General features: G+C 45.3%; 1 protein-coding gene across 4 annotated transcripts in view; it reads left to right on the forward strand.

The window, feature by feature from the left end:
- TBL1X (transducin beta like 1 X-linked) overlaps positions 1-13,547 on the forward strand; it is a 258,701-nt gene that overhangs the window by 70,320 nt on the left and 174,834 nt on the right. The window contains exon 3 of one of the 4 annotated variants that reach the window (XM_025371824.1): positions 2,753-2,887. The exons of the other annotated variants lie outside the window; for them this stretch is intronic. The gene's annotated coding sequence lies outside the window, so the exon portion shown is untranslated. The remainder of the gene's footprint in view (positions 1-2,752; positions 2,888-13,547) is intronic. 4 annotated transcript variants of the gene reach the window in all.

Genomic DNA, 13,547 nt, shown 5'->3' on the forward strand with positions numbered 1-13,547 from the left:
ATGCTTCTGGAGCTGTGGGTGGACATTCAGTCTGTATGTGGATCTCTGTCCAAGCCTGCACTGGGAGGCCCTGCCCCAGGAAGCAAAGGCTGCATTTCTTTTATGTCAGTTAATGGATTTCTGTCCCACCCTGGACATCTGAGCGTTAATTGATTTGTAAGGGAGGGTTGAGGGAGGGTAAAATTACAATTCTGTATCTTAACATTGGGGGTGAAGCATTTTTACCCTAGAGGAATTCTATCCAAACTCATTAAACACTTTTAATAAGGGACAAAGGGTTGGGACTCAGCGGTTAGGGGGCAAGCCCATGAGCCTCACTCCTTCTCCTCTCTCTCCAGGAATTGAAGAGGGAATCCTTTTGCTCAGCATTCCCACGCCTCCCACGGTCCTGGCACTGAGCCCGCGGGCTTGCCTTAGTCTCCTGGGCTGCCCTAACGCAGCACCACGTGCCAGGCAGCTTAAACAGCAGCCAGTAATTCTCCCACAGTCCTGGAGGTTCTAAGTCCCAGATCGAGGGGTCGACAGGGTTGGTTCCTCCCTAGGCCTCTCTCCTGGGCTTGTAGACACCGTCTTCTCCCTGGGTCCTAACGAGGTCATCCCTCTGTGCGTCTGTGTCCTCATCTCTAGTCCTGTTGGATCAGGGCCCATCCTAATGACCTCGTTTTACCTTAATGACCTCTTGAATGGCCCTAACTCCAAATGAACAGTCACATTCTGAGGTCCTGGGGCTTAGGGCTTCAGCATATGAGTTGGGAGTGGGGATGTAACATGACTAATGTCCACAACAGGAAAACCCATAGAGGCAGAAAGTGGGCTCCTGCTTGCCAGGGCTGGGGACGGGCAGTGTGGGGTGACTGCCAGCCAGCACAGAGTTTCTTCTGGAAGTGATGAAAATGTTCTGGAATTAGACAGCAGTTGCACAACTCCGAATATATTAAAAACCACTGAATTGTACATTTTGAAAGAGTGAATTTCATGGTATGTGAATTGTGTCTCAGTAAAGTTGTTATTAACAAAAACTGTGAGGGTAAGAGGTAAAAGGAAGGGAGTTGAAAGCAGCATCAGGTGTGAACAGCCCATAATTCAGCCCATAGACTAGAGCGCGAACTCCTAGCACAACTGTATGTTGAAGATGTGTGTGAATGCTTGCTTTCCTCGCCCTTCGGCCTGGTTTTCTCTACTTTCCAGTTTCATCATACATTCTCTTCCTTCCTCCCCCTCCCCACTTTTTCAAAACGTTTCTTCTAGTCCTTACCTGTGTCTACACAAAATTCCATAAACATAATGCTACAGTTCAAAGAAGTGTTCTGATGTTAGGGAGATAACTTAGGAAAATATTTGACCTTTGGGAAAGTTTTGGTTTACTTCTGAGTGAAAACCCTCCATGAAAGAGAAACTTAAATGCAGTTTTCAAATGCTCCTGAGACATTCCCAGCTGCTGCTTTGGGGAGAAGTGAAGGCAAGACAATTCCCAAGGCAAAGAAGGACCTATTGCAGACAGCAGACCCCAAGTAAAGAAAGGCACAGTGATGGTGGGTATTTGTGCAGTGTTTTGAAAATGTGGAGGTCAGGGATGCTAGCTTACCAGGCCGGCATGATCGAGTTATGAGAACTGGAGACCAGGACACTGCCTCTGCTGGGTGTGCTGCTCCGGGCTTCTTCGAAAGGGGAAGCAACTGGTGGACTGACTTGGGCTGTGGTTAAATTGGGCTCCCGTAGGTGCTATGAAGGCTCTGCAGAGCCAGGGATGCTTGTACTCTGGAGAGACCTTGCTCCAGGAGCTCAGGAGCTGGTAGGGGCAGTGACAGTGAAGCACTGGCTTGCCGTGCCCAGTGCTTGGGCAATGCTGAGCTCAGAGGGAGGAACCCAGAATCATGCGGGAGCAAGGGAGGGAGGCAGGCGAAGAGAAGGGTTGCCCAGGAGCCTGCAGGCTGGGTCAGTGTTTTGTCAAATTGTCTTTTCCTGCTTTGCTGTCTGATCCCACTAAAGACTAGCCAGAGAGATGCAGAGGTGAAAAATGGTGGACAGCCATTTTTCTCCCTTTCACTGTGACTACAATGTCTGTTTCATATCAACAGCAACATCTGTGCAGGCATCCTAATGAGTATAAATAAGGTTTTCAGAAAACTGGGTTTGTGAGGCTCCTGTCATCTGAATTTCTTTCATCATTTAAGTGTGATTTTTTACTTACTGACATTCAGTTGTTATTTAGTGGCCACCTATTATTCATATAGGGTTCTTTATGTGCTTTCTGTGTACATTTGTTTTCGTGCTCATCGTATTTCAGTGTGACTTACATATAAGATGCACCCATTCTTAGCTATTGTGGACTTTTTTTTAAAAAAGGTTTATAGAGATATGATTCACATACCAGATATCCATTTAAGTGCCTAAGTCAACAGTTCTTAATACCCTAATTAATAAAAAAAAATACAGTGTTGAGTATTTTCCTTTTCTCCTTTTTCACTAAAGTGGACTCAGGATTGGGGGTAACTGTCAGTCCCTTGGTGTGATTCTTGGCTGCCAGTGTTTACTGGGGACGGGTGTTGGTACCTCCCTTAATAGGATATTGTTAGAGTATTTTACAAATTCTGGTTAAAAAAAAATCCCACATGCAATCTCCTGTCTTCCCCCCTCTCTGAGTGTAGGCATTGTCAGCTGCAGTTGTCCAGCATCTCCAGGACTCTTTTCATTTGCAGGATGGAAACAATGTACCCTCTGAGCAACTCCTCCCTGTTTCTCCTCCCTCCAGCTCCCGGCAACCACTATTCCCCTCCCTGCTTCTTTGAATTTCACAACTTGAGGTAGCTTGTGTAAGTGGAATTATTTTAAAAGCTGGTTCATGTTAAAGTGCTTAGAACAGAGCTTGGTGAACATCCGGTCAACAGTAAGTACTTTTATTATTCTTTTTATATTACTCTTTTAAAATAAAAAAAAAAGAGGCCAGACACATGGGCTTCTGTCTTTTCACAGCTTGGGATCTATGCAGACCCAGGCTTCCAGAAGCCATCCCACTTGAATTCTTACTCCCTTTTCCTGTAAAAGAAGCTCTGAAATCCTAATTGTCAAGAAAGCTTTGCCTGCTGTGCATGCCTGAGTAATGTTATTTTTGTCATTATTTGAGAGACAGGGAGGAAGCTTCGAGTCCTCTGTAAGGAAACGAAATCATTGTGCACAGATGTGGTTCTGTTTATAGAGGGAAGGAAATGGAGGTGAAGAGTGTGTGTGGCTTGCAGCCAGGCTTGCGAGTGTGCAGTGGAATAAACGTTTGCCTCCAGAGTTTTAACTGGAAATGTGTCCGAATTCTACCTTCTGTGCACACTGGCCTGAGGTCTCCCCTGCATACCTGATCGTGAAAGTCTTCGGGTGTGTTTGTGAACACGCAGCCCCCCTTATGTGAGAGTCAGCACAAACTTCTAAAGATGCGACGATGAATTCTATCAGAGAAGTCTTTCTGGTTTTGTGAAAATAACCTTGCACTCTTTAATTATATCCACATGATCGAATCTGGCTCTGATGTCTTGTTAAAATTAATGTTAAAGGACAGTGCCCTTTATATTTCACTTGTCTGGGTATAAACATCCTAGTCTTTAAAGTTGAGTATGTAGGACTACCTCTCTACTTGATTACTCTGAAAAGAGTGTGTAGCGTGAGTTTTTAAAATGGGATTAGTGGGCATACGAGGATCAGAGTGACATCCTTCAATAGATAGTGCTGGTATGAGGATTGGTGAAACTAGAGGTGGGGAATGAGCATTTTGGGTCCTATATCATATTCCTAAGACATTTTCGAATGATTCACCCTTTGCCATCAGAATGGTTTGAAATCGATCAGCCTGAATCCACTAATGTGGGCTGCAGCACATGAATTTTAATACTAGAAGCACACAGTTGTGCTGTGTTTCAAATGAACTCTGGCCATTTGAAGTGAACAGGCATAGGCAGTCTTCTGTGATAACCTCAGTACATATCCTTTCTGTTTTTTAAAGCACCTTACAAGCTGCTGCATTACAGTCGTTATTATTGGGCCATTACAAAAAGCTATCCAATTTTAAGTGTCTTGGATAATTCTTGTTTGCCCTAGCATCAGAATTCAGGATTTTTTTTTTTTTTTTTAAGATGGAGTCTTGCTCTGTCACCAGGCTGGAGTGCAGTGGCACGATCTCGGCTCACTGCAACCTCCCCTTCCCGGGTTCAAGCGATTCTCTTGCCTCAGCCTCCTGAGTAGCTGGGACTACAGGTGCACGCCACCATGCCCAGCTAATTTATGTATTTTTTAGTAGAGACGAGGTGACACCATGTAGGCCAGGATGGTCTCGATCTCTTGACCTCATGATCTACCTGCCTTGGCCTCCCAAAGTGCTGGGATTACAGGAGTGAGCCACTGTGCCTGGCCACAATTGAGCACTTTTATCATGTAGTATTCATGTCTTATTGGCAATGCCCTGTAAAGTTAAATAAGTTACATTTGTTGTGCACAGGTAATAATTATGAGGTAATTTCCACAGAATCCAAGTGCCTCATTGACTTAGCTATAAAATCAAAACAGAGCTAATTCTGATAAGACTAGACACATGTTACTCTTAAAATGGGCTGTCTCCTGGCCACTGTTGTGCATTTAACCTCAGCAGAAGGGTAACTGGGCTGCAGAGTGAAATTACCCGGAGGTCAAATACTGCTAATTTGACTTTTATCATAGAGACATTTTCTCCTCTTGCACCAAGGCAGTGGCTTTAATCCCTCTTCCAGTGGTGAGACAAGAAGTGCAAAGCATTTACAAAAGGCTTTCTCTTATTTTGAATGTGCCGAGAAAGATTTTGAGGCCGTTAAGTTACCAATCCTTCTTTTTAAGTCTTGAAGCAATTACTGTAAGGTCAATCCACTAATTTCCTTTCAGAATTACCAAAGATCTCTCATGTGATCATTTGGTACTTGTTGCCATGTAGCCAGTATCATTGAGTGCTTTTACTGTGAGCAAAGCACAATGCGTTGGGCAGGGAGGGATCCAAAGGGATCTTGATTTTTACCTTTGAGCCGTCTGTGGTCTTGAGTGATCTACATGATCTACAAGAGCAATTAAAAGGTCCTAATATTCTTGTTTGGGCATATTGAAAAATTTGCTCTTACAGATAGGTTTCCTCTCTCTACCCCCTACCCCAAGTTTTTTTATTGTGGTAAAATACATATAACAGAATTTGCCATCATAACCATTTCCAAGTACACTGTTCAATGGCATTAAATATTCATAACATTGTGCAGTCCTCACCACGATCCATCTGCAGAAGTTTTTCATCATACCAAACAGAAAACTGCCCCATTAAACACAAACTCCCTGTTCTCCCCTCCCCACAGCCCCAGCAACCACCGTTCTACTTTCTGTCTCTATGATTTTGACACTCTAGGGACCTCTTATATGTGGGATCATATGGTATTTGTCCTTTTGTGTCTGGCTTGGCACAACGTCCTCAATTTTCGTCCATGTCATAGCATGTGTCAGAATTTCCTTCCTTTTTAAAGCTGTATAATATTCCAGTGTATGGATGGACTACACTCTGTTTATCCATTCATCTGTCAGAGGACACGTGGGTGGCTTTCACCTTTTGGCTGTTGTGGATAATGCTGCTATATGAGCATTGGCATATGTTTGCTTCTCATTGATTTAAGTTTACATAGCCATGTGTGGCTAGTGGCTGCTGTGTTGGACAGGACAACCCTAGGCTTGATAGCCCTGAGGACCTAGTTTGGGTGGGAAGGCAGGGGTGGCCTGCAGTGAGTTGTGGGCTGGGGCCTTGGTGAGAGCCAGATCTGGGTTGTGAGGCCACTCGAGGCAGGGGGAATGGTGTGGCGGGAAGTGAGGGCCAAAATGAGAATTTCAGAGTTGAAAGCTTTGGAAGTAACATGATGCTCTATGACTGTGACCAGACTCAAACTGCACCAGCGTGCATCTGAGATCAGGTCATTGGCGTTGAGGGCCTGGTGGGGGCGCCAACTCCAGTGAGCATTATGAAATGCTCACTGCTTGGGACGTTTGCACTGTGCTTGATGTCTGGAGGTTCCATTAATGTTAAAATAGCAATTATGGGACTGGACATTAGGTTTAATGTCTGGGTTTTTTCCACCGTCTTCAAAAGCCCAGGTCTTAGTAGTAACCGTGCTGCTCTCCATTTTAATAATTTCAGCCTGGTTTATGTTGCTCAATAGCAGAAAAGCGGTTCAGATTTCCCTTGGATATCATGGGCCATGTTTGCCCAGGTGTCCTTTATTATTGGGAGCTATGACATAGTTAACACAGATTTCTCCAAGGGCATCGACTGGGAAATTAGTTTACCAAAGATAAACTTGGTAAAAGGAAAGTTTTTATGTGTGCTATCCTTAAACTAAGACACATCGGTTGAAATATTAGGACGTGTCCAGCCTCCCATCCTCTGCTGAAACTTTAGACTGTATGTCCTTCAGATATCTTCTCTTTGGTGCTTTGTTTGTGAACAGATTAGCCTCATACTTCCTCGCTTGTAAAACTGCTATCCTATCTCTTGCTCAATGCTTTTCTTGTACCGAAGGGTGAGGGGGAGGTTCCAGCTCTGTTTTCGGTATCAGTTTCCTGGGTGATGTTTGTTTGAGGGTGCCTTGTGTCCAGAGCCCCAGAGGGTGTTTCCGTTCTCTGATGAGCCTGAAGTCCGCATGCTTTGCCTTTGGTAGGGAAAGGCAGCTGGGGAAAGGTTGCATGACCCAGTGCCAGGGTGCCAGAGTGCATGTGCACCTGCTGGGGAGAAGCCCGCTGGGGCCCCTCCTCTCAGGACAAGATAAGGCCTCAGGCAGTGCAGCAGATGGAGGGCTTAGCTGTCCTTGCCAGCAAAAGCTGCTGGGAACGTGGCGCTCAGATAACAGTACGGTTGAGAAGCGGTGAGTTAGGGTTACTCTGATGGGAGATATTGAGAGGAGGGGATGACAGTCTTGATTTCTGTTCCCTTTGTGAATCTTTTGGTGGCCAAAATGAGGAAAAGGATACATTGTGTTTGGGGATGACAAGGAACATCTAGGCACATTGCATACTTGATTAAATGCACAAAGAGCTTCTTGTGACCTTTATCACAAGAGTGTGGTTCCATGAAGGTCGTAGGTACAATAGAAATTGTGTTGGTCTGAGAGTTACTCAGATTAGGGTGCATTGTGTCACCACCATTTTGCACAGCTGTGGCACCTTGTCAAGTTAACCTTTTCCTGCTTGGTTTCCTAATCGGAAGAATGAAGTTGACCATATCTCCTCCATAAAGTTGTTCTGTGAGGTCAATGAGATTACATAGGCAAAATCTTGGTGCAGGGGCACTTGGTAAAGTTTAGTTTCTGTTATAAATGTGTGGGGTATTCTGTGATGGATCCTACTCCCCTTTTCTCCTCACGGCTAAGGTCTACTTATTCTTTGGCATGGCTCAGATATCACCTTCCTCAGGCAGCCCCATTTCCCACCCAGATGGCTTTGTACTACTCATCAGTGTTCTGTAAAATGCTGAGAATATTTTTTATAGCACTTCTGGGTTGTTTTGTGATAGTCTTTTGAGATATCTGTCTCCTCACCAAACTGTTCTTTGTGTCATGAGCAGGCCCACGCCATCCTTGTCTTTGTAGTCCTGCACCTGGCACAGAGCCTGGCACATAGCTGAAACAGGTGAAGACTGGGTTATTACATCTTCCCCCTCCAACCCCTTCATTATCAAGTTGTGGGCAGGGCATGTCCCACCAAATGCAAACCCTACTAGACAGTACAGCTGAGACTTGGAACTAGACTAACCCAGTGACTCAGGAATGTGCCACAGAACATACTTGGCTCTAGATGGGGTCTTAAAAGACATTCATAGTTGCAGGCAGAACAGAATATCCAGAATAGGTGCAGAATAACCTGTATGTACACAGTAGGTGGTAGTTGTAATGCAGGAAGAATTTGGCACAAGAAGTGTTACAGTTTAAAATGAAGTTGTGGGCCCTATCCGCAGTGGGGACAGAGATAATAGTAACTAATCATCATCATCGTCATCACTTGCCCATTGTCAGAGGTAGCACTGAACACTTATGCACTAGCCAAGATTCAGGTTCTAGGGGGTCTAGTGTACTAGGTGGGTTACCAAGACAAAGATGCAGGCATGGGGTGCAAGTTAACAAAGGTTATACACTAGGTGGCAACTGACTCACAGCAGCAAGGCATGCAGAGCCTGGTTATTGCAGAGGATGTGGCCAGAGCCAGACAGGTGTTCTGATGCCCCTCAACTGTGTTGAAATTTGTTTGAGGCCAACCCCATGAGCTGGCGAGGGGGAAGGCAAGCCAGAGAGAAATTGTGAACCGGAAAGGCCCACCTCTGGCGGTGGCTGTTCCATTGGAGATGAAGTCTTCCTGCCCTGTTTTTCTCTTTATAAAGTGAACCATTTCACAAGGGAAGTTAAATTAAACTGCGCTTGTTAGCACGGAGCTGGGGCAGCTGAGGGAAGTGATGCCAAAGGCAATTGTTGGTCTTTCCTTCAAATATGTGCTGACTTAGGAAGAGCAAAATGTTTTATATGAATAGTTAACAAAAGGCTGAGTCTTCCATCACAAACAAGTCTAAATTCAGTGGTTAGGTCAGGATTATATTTTCCTATAGTTTTAAATAAGATGCTTATGTATTCACTAGTGCTTTGGATGTTCTTTGGAAAAATGTCCAATTTAGTGACAAGCCCCAGGAAATGTTACTGTTAGTTGGTCCAGCATCCTATATTGTTTGTGAAATCCTCTTTTATTGTCTTTTAAAGGTTGTAAAATGCTTTTTCTGTCAATAATCAGAGAAGGATGCCGTATTCATATTACCCCAGTTTCTAACTCAACCTCTGCTTTCTAATTGAAAACAAAAGTCAGAATTCACTTTTTGTTACGAGGCGTTAAGTAGTGAACAAAGAGAGATTTCACTCACCAGGGGAAAGAAGGAGCCTGCAAATCAGACAATATAAAAACATAACCAAACCATACAAAAACACAAAAATGTTGCTTGGCAGAATTTAACTATAATTAATTGTACTAATTTAATATTGTAGACACAAATAATCATAAAGCCATATGGTATATAATCCTTTTGTTCATGAATTTCTTATTCATCGAATGTGAGGTACGTAATGTGGGAAAGCCAGTATGTTGGGCTTCATGCTACCAGGGCTAGAGTTGACCAGCTCAGCTCTGTTTCTCCAGTGACCAAAAAAAAAAAAAAACCAAAAAAAAAAAGTATATGCCTTGCACATGGAAACACTGGATGGTTAGATTGGATTTAGCCAACAACAAACAGCAGAAATGGGTTCTGGCTAACTGAAGCTCACAGGGTTTATTAGAGTTGTTGGAGCCCGTGGGAACTGATGGAGGGCAGGGCGGCTGTCATGCAGGAGCAGCAGGAACCAAGGAAGCTTTGCAGAGATGAGAAACAAAAAACAGGGAACGCAGCAACATTCGCTATGGCAGGAACGACTGCCACTGGTGGCCTGGACACCATCACAGCTGCAGAAGATAGTTAAGACACATTTCTGTTCTAGTGTTGGTAGTTCAAGATTCAAAGTATGTGTGAAAGTGAGTGTGTGTGCATAGGCATAGTAAGCTAATTGGTTGAGTTGGGGTCCATGTGCCCACCTCCAGGTTGGACCAGGGGACAAGCCATGCAGCCTTTTGGTCACCCCTCACTTGGCAGTATTCCCACCAGGAATGACCCTCGCTAGGATTCAAGGGGCCTGGAGTCACTACTTACTAATTTTCTTAAAGTTGACAACCATCACAAACTTCATGGTCTGGGAAAATGTGAATTAATTGCCTGATCCACCTCCATATCTTTTTCTTTTTTCTTTCTTTCTTTTCTTTTCTTTTCTTTTTTCTTTTTTTTTTAACAAAAATCTGTATATTCATAAACTGTCTCTTCCTCTGCTGTGGTTTTGCAGTAGCATTTTCAGGTAAGGAAGCAGCAAGAGAGTTTAGGGTCCAGTTTTGTCATTGCCATTGTTGTAGCGATTTACAAGTGGTTACTGGTAGTATGAACTTTTGCCTAGTTAAATTTTGGAAACTTGCCTGTAATTGCATTTGATGGATGATAAAAATTGATAAATGACTTGATAAGTGATAAAAATTCTACGGAAGAATTTTCCACGGACTGGCTTCTGGCTTTGATCCTTTCCAACTGTGCTTCTCCTACCCTCAGGCTGCCCCTATCATGCTGTGCTTGTCTGGCCCCACTCACCCTGTCCTGACACTGGATGATTTATTTCCAAATGAATTGCTCCTGGAAGCCATTCTAACACCATTACCGCCGGCAGCAACACAGCTGTCTTGGATACTCCTGGACCGTATAGATAGATGTAACCACAGCATTTCGGTAGCTCCACTTTCCCCAGCATTTTCTTTTAGAATGGGGGCATCAGAGTTGAAGGAGGAGGGGCCACCATGATAACTGTGGGTAGTATGTCTTGTCTTTGGAAATTTTCATCATGATCTGAGCTTGTGAACACGCTGCCTTGGCCCCTCCTCGCGCTTGGAAGAGACTGGAGCAGGAGCGGGCAGCGTTGCATTCGCAGCATGGTAACTTCTCTCAGCGCTATTTGTAAGGCAGAATGGGAAAGGAAACTGCCCAGAGGGAAACTGGGACCCTGTTAGGTAGGGCTCACAAGAGGTGGTTAAAACATAAGCATCCGCTGCACCAGATTGTATTCTCCACGACTGTATATTTTTTGTTGTTCACAAGAGCCCCGAATTGCAATGAGTGCGATTTCCCCGGACGCTGCAGTGTATGGAGAAGCTGTCACTTGTCACATGACAGCTCAGTCATTCGATCCCTGGGTGCTGCAGAGAGGGAAGAATTGCCTCGCAGTGGGAGTGAGTGCCAGCCCGTGGCCTGTCCCCTGCCACGTGTCACCATACCGAACGTTTGTGTTTGCTCTGTGTGTTTTCAAAACACCTTCATGTCACCTGCCCTGGACTCATCCCTGTGAGCGAGGAAGGGTGGGCGTTACCATCCCTCCGGACCAACAAGGAGAGAACAGCTTGAGACGCACGGTGGGCTTCCCATGGCAGCAGAGGCATAGAAAGTGGGGGCATGGGATGCGAATCCGTGTGCGCGGATTCTGGCCGCCTGTGCCTGCCGATCACCCTCAGTGCCTCCCTGGATTTGATTTTGTGGCTCTTCTGGGTGTGCATGTGAGTGTGTTGTGGGTAAGTCTGTTGTCGAGGGGAAGGAACGGGAAATCAGCCGGCCAGGAATCTCTGTGGGGAGGTCGGCCTGAGTTGGCCATGTCCAAGCTCTGCGTGTGTCTCACTTTTCAGAATAGCAGGAAGGCCGGGTGACTTTGAAATCAGATGGGTATTTTCCTGATTCGAAGAGACTTGGCTCCTTCCCCCGCCCCTCCTTCTCCCTCCTCCCCCCTCCTCCCTCTTGCTGGCTCACAAACTGAGTGGGGCATCCCAGCCCACCTGTGAGAGGCCAGGAGAAAGAAGAGGCAGAGCTGTGAGAGTGTGGCCCTTTGTCTTGGGGGTATGCAGGTGACCGCTCCTGCCCCTTGATGGCTCTCCTGTGTTGGGTATAAGGGATGTTGTCCAAACCATGTATGGGACTCTCTGTTGACAATTGTTTTTAAATTGCCGATTTGATTGAGCTCTAAAGTCTTCTTTGTGCCAAGTATCGGGACAGGTGACAGAAAATTCGACACAAATCAAAAATTCCAGTATCAAAAATGACACCAATGTACCCTTGCCCCTTAACACAGCCAAGAAACAGGGGTGAGGGATTACTGTCCACATATGGAGCAGGCCACCACCCTTGAGAGACAGTAGCCGAACACAGAACATTCTCTGCAGATGTCACTGAGGCTTAAACTCATTAAGAAAACAAAAAACAATCACAGATCTCCCTGCCCTCCCCACCCCTGCCCCCACTTAGATCCTGGTAGGGTCTGGCAGGGGGAGTTTTGCAAGGAGTTGGGGCAAATTACTCCAACAGATACTTCCACCCAGCATCCCAAGAAATGTGTGTAAATGCTGTTGTGAATTAATTAAAAGTATTCCAAGCTCCTACTAATTATTATGTGTTTGCTCAAGTCAAGATCAGCAGAAATACAGGCATTACTATCCCATGGGGTCTGTGAAACTCTGGTGAGGTGTCTAGTCGAAGAGCCTGAGACCCCATGGTGTGTGGAAAGCGGGCTGCGCTGGAGATTCTGGCTGTTTTCAGCTTGATGCGTGCAGGGTTCCCTGGAGAATGCCAGGCCTGCCCGAGTGTGCAGAGGTGAGGGATCCTCATGCCTGCCCACACGTACGTGGCTGGGAGACTCCAGACAGACATGCAAAAGTGTGCTGTTAACTAGACAGCATGGCACAAATGCAAAGCGAGTAGCATTTTTTTTTTTTTCTTAAACGACATTAAACATTTATTTCAGTATTTACTTTGCTTATTTTAATATTTTACTCAATATTTATTTATTTTTATTTTTTTGAGACGGAGTTTCGCTCTTGTCGCCCAGGCTGGAGTACAATGGTGCGATCTCTGCTCGCTGCAACCTCTGCCTCCCGAGTTCAAGCGATTCTCCTGCCTCAGCCTCCCGAGTAGCTGGGATTACAGGCATGCACCACCACCCCCAGCTAATTTTTTTGTAATTTTTTGTAGAGATACGGTTTCTCCATGTTTTTGTAGAGACAGGGTTTCTCCATGTTGGTCAGGCTGGTCTCAAACTCCTGACCTCAGGTGATCCGCCTGCCTTGACCTCCCAAAGTGCTGGGATTACAGGCGTGAGCCACTGTAACTGGCCTCAATATTTATTTCAATACAGAAACTGACTTAATTGGGTATTTTGTTGAAGGCAAGTAGTAGCAAAGTGGGACTGGTGTGAAGCAATGGAGTAACTTAGTTAAATCCAAGGTTTATGTAGTTATTTTCCCCTTAATTTTTTTTTATTTTTTATTTTTTTGAGATGGAGTCTCGCCCTCTTGGCCAAGGCTGCAGTGCAGTGGCACGATGTCAGCTCACTGCAACCTCTGCCTCCCAGGTTCAATCGATTCTCCTGCCTCAGCCTCCTTAGTAGCTGGGATTACAGGTGCCCGCCACCACGCCAGGCTAATTTTTGTATTTTTAGTAGAGACGGGGTTTTGCCATGTTGGCCAGGCTGATCACCCCATTTTTATAGTTTGAAAAATTTCGAACCCTGGCTGGGTGTGGTGGCTCATGCCTATAATCCCAGCACTTTGGGGGACTGAGGCAGAAGGATCGTTTGAAGCCAGGAGTTCGAGACCAGCCTGGACAAATAGCAAAATCCCATCTCTGCAAAAAATTTAAAAAATGAAAAATTAGCTAGGTGTGGTGGTGCACATCTGTAGTCCTACTACTTGAGAGGCTGAGGTGGGAGGATCGTTTGAGCCCAAGAGTTCAAGGCTTGTAAGCCTTGATTGTGCCACTGCGCTCCATCCTGGGTGACGAGGTGAGAGCCTGTCTCAAGAAAAAAAAAAAAAATTCAAACCCTCAGAAAAGCTGAAAGAATAGATTCATGGATCGTTAAACGTTTTTC

Source organism: Theropithecus gelada, chromosome X, assembly GCF_003255815.1.
Source record: "Theropithecus gelada isolate Dixy chromosome X, Tgel_1.0, whole genome shotgun sequence".
In the NCBI taxonomy this organism is placed as follows: domain Eukaryota; kingdom Metazoa; phylum Chordata; class Mammalia; order Primates; family Cercopithecidae; genus Theropithecus; species Theropithecus gelada.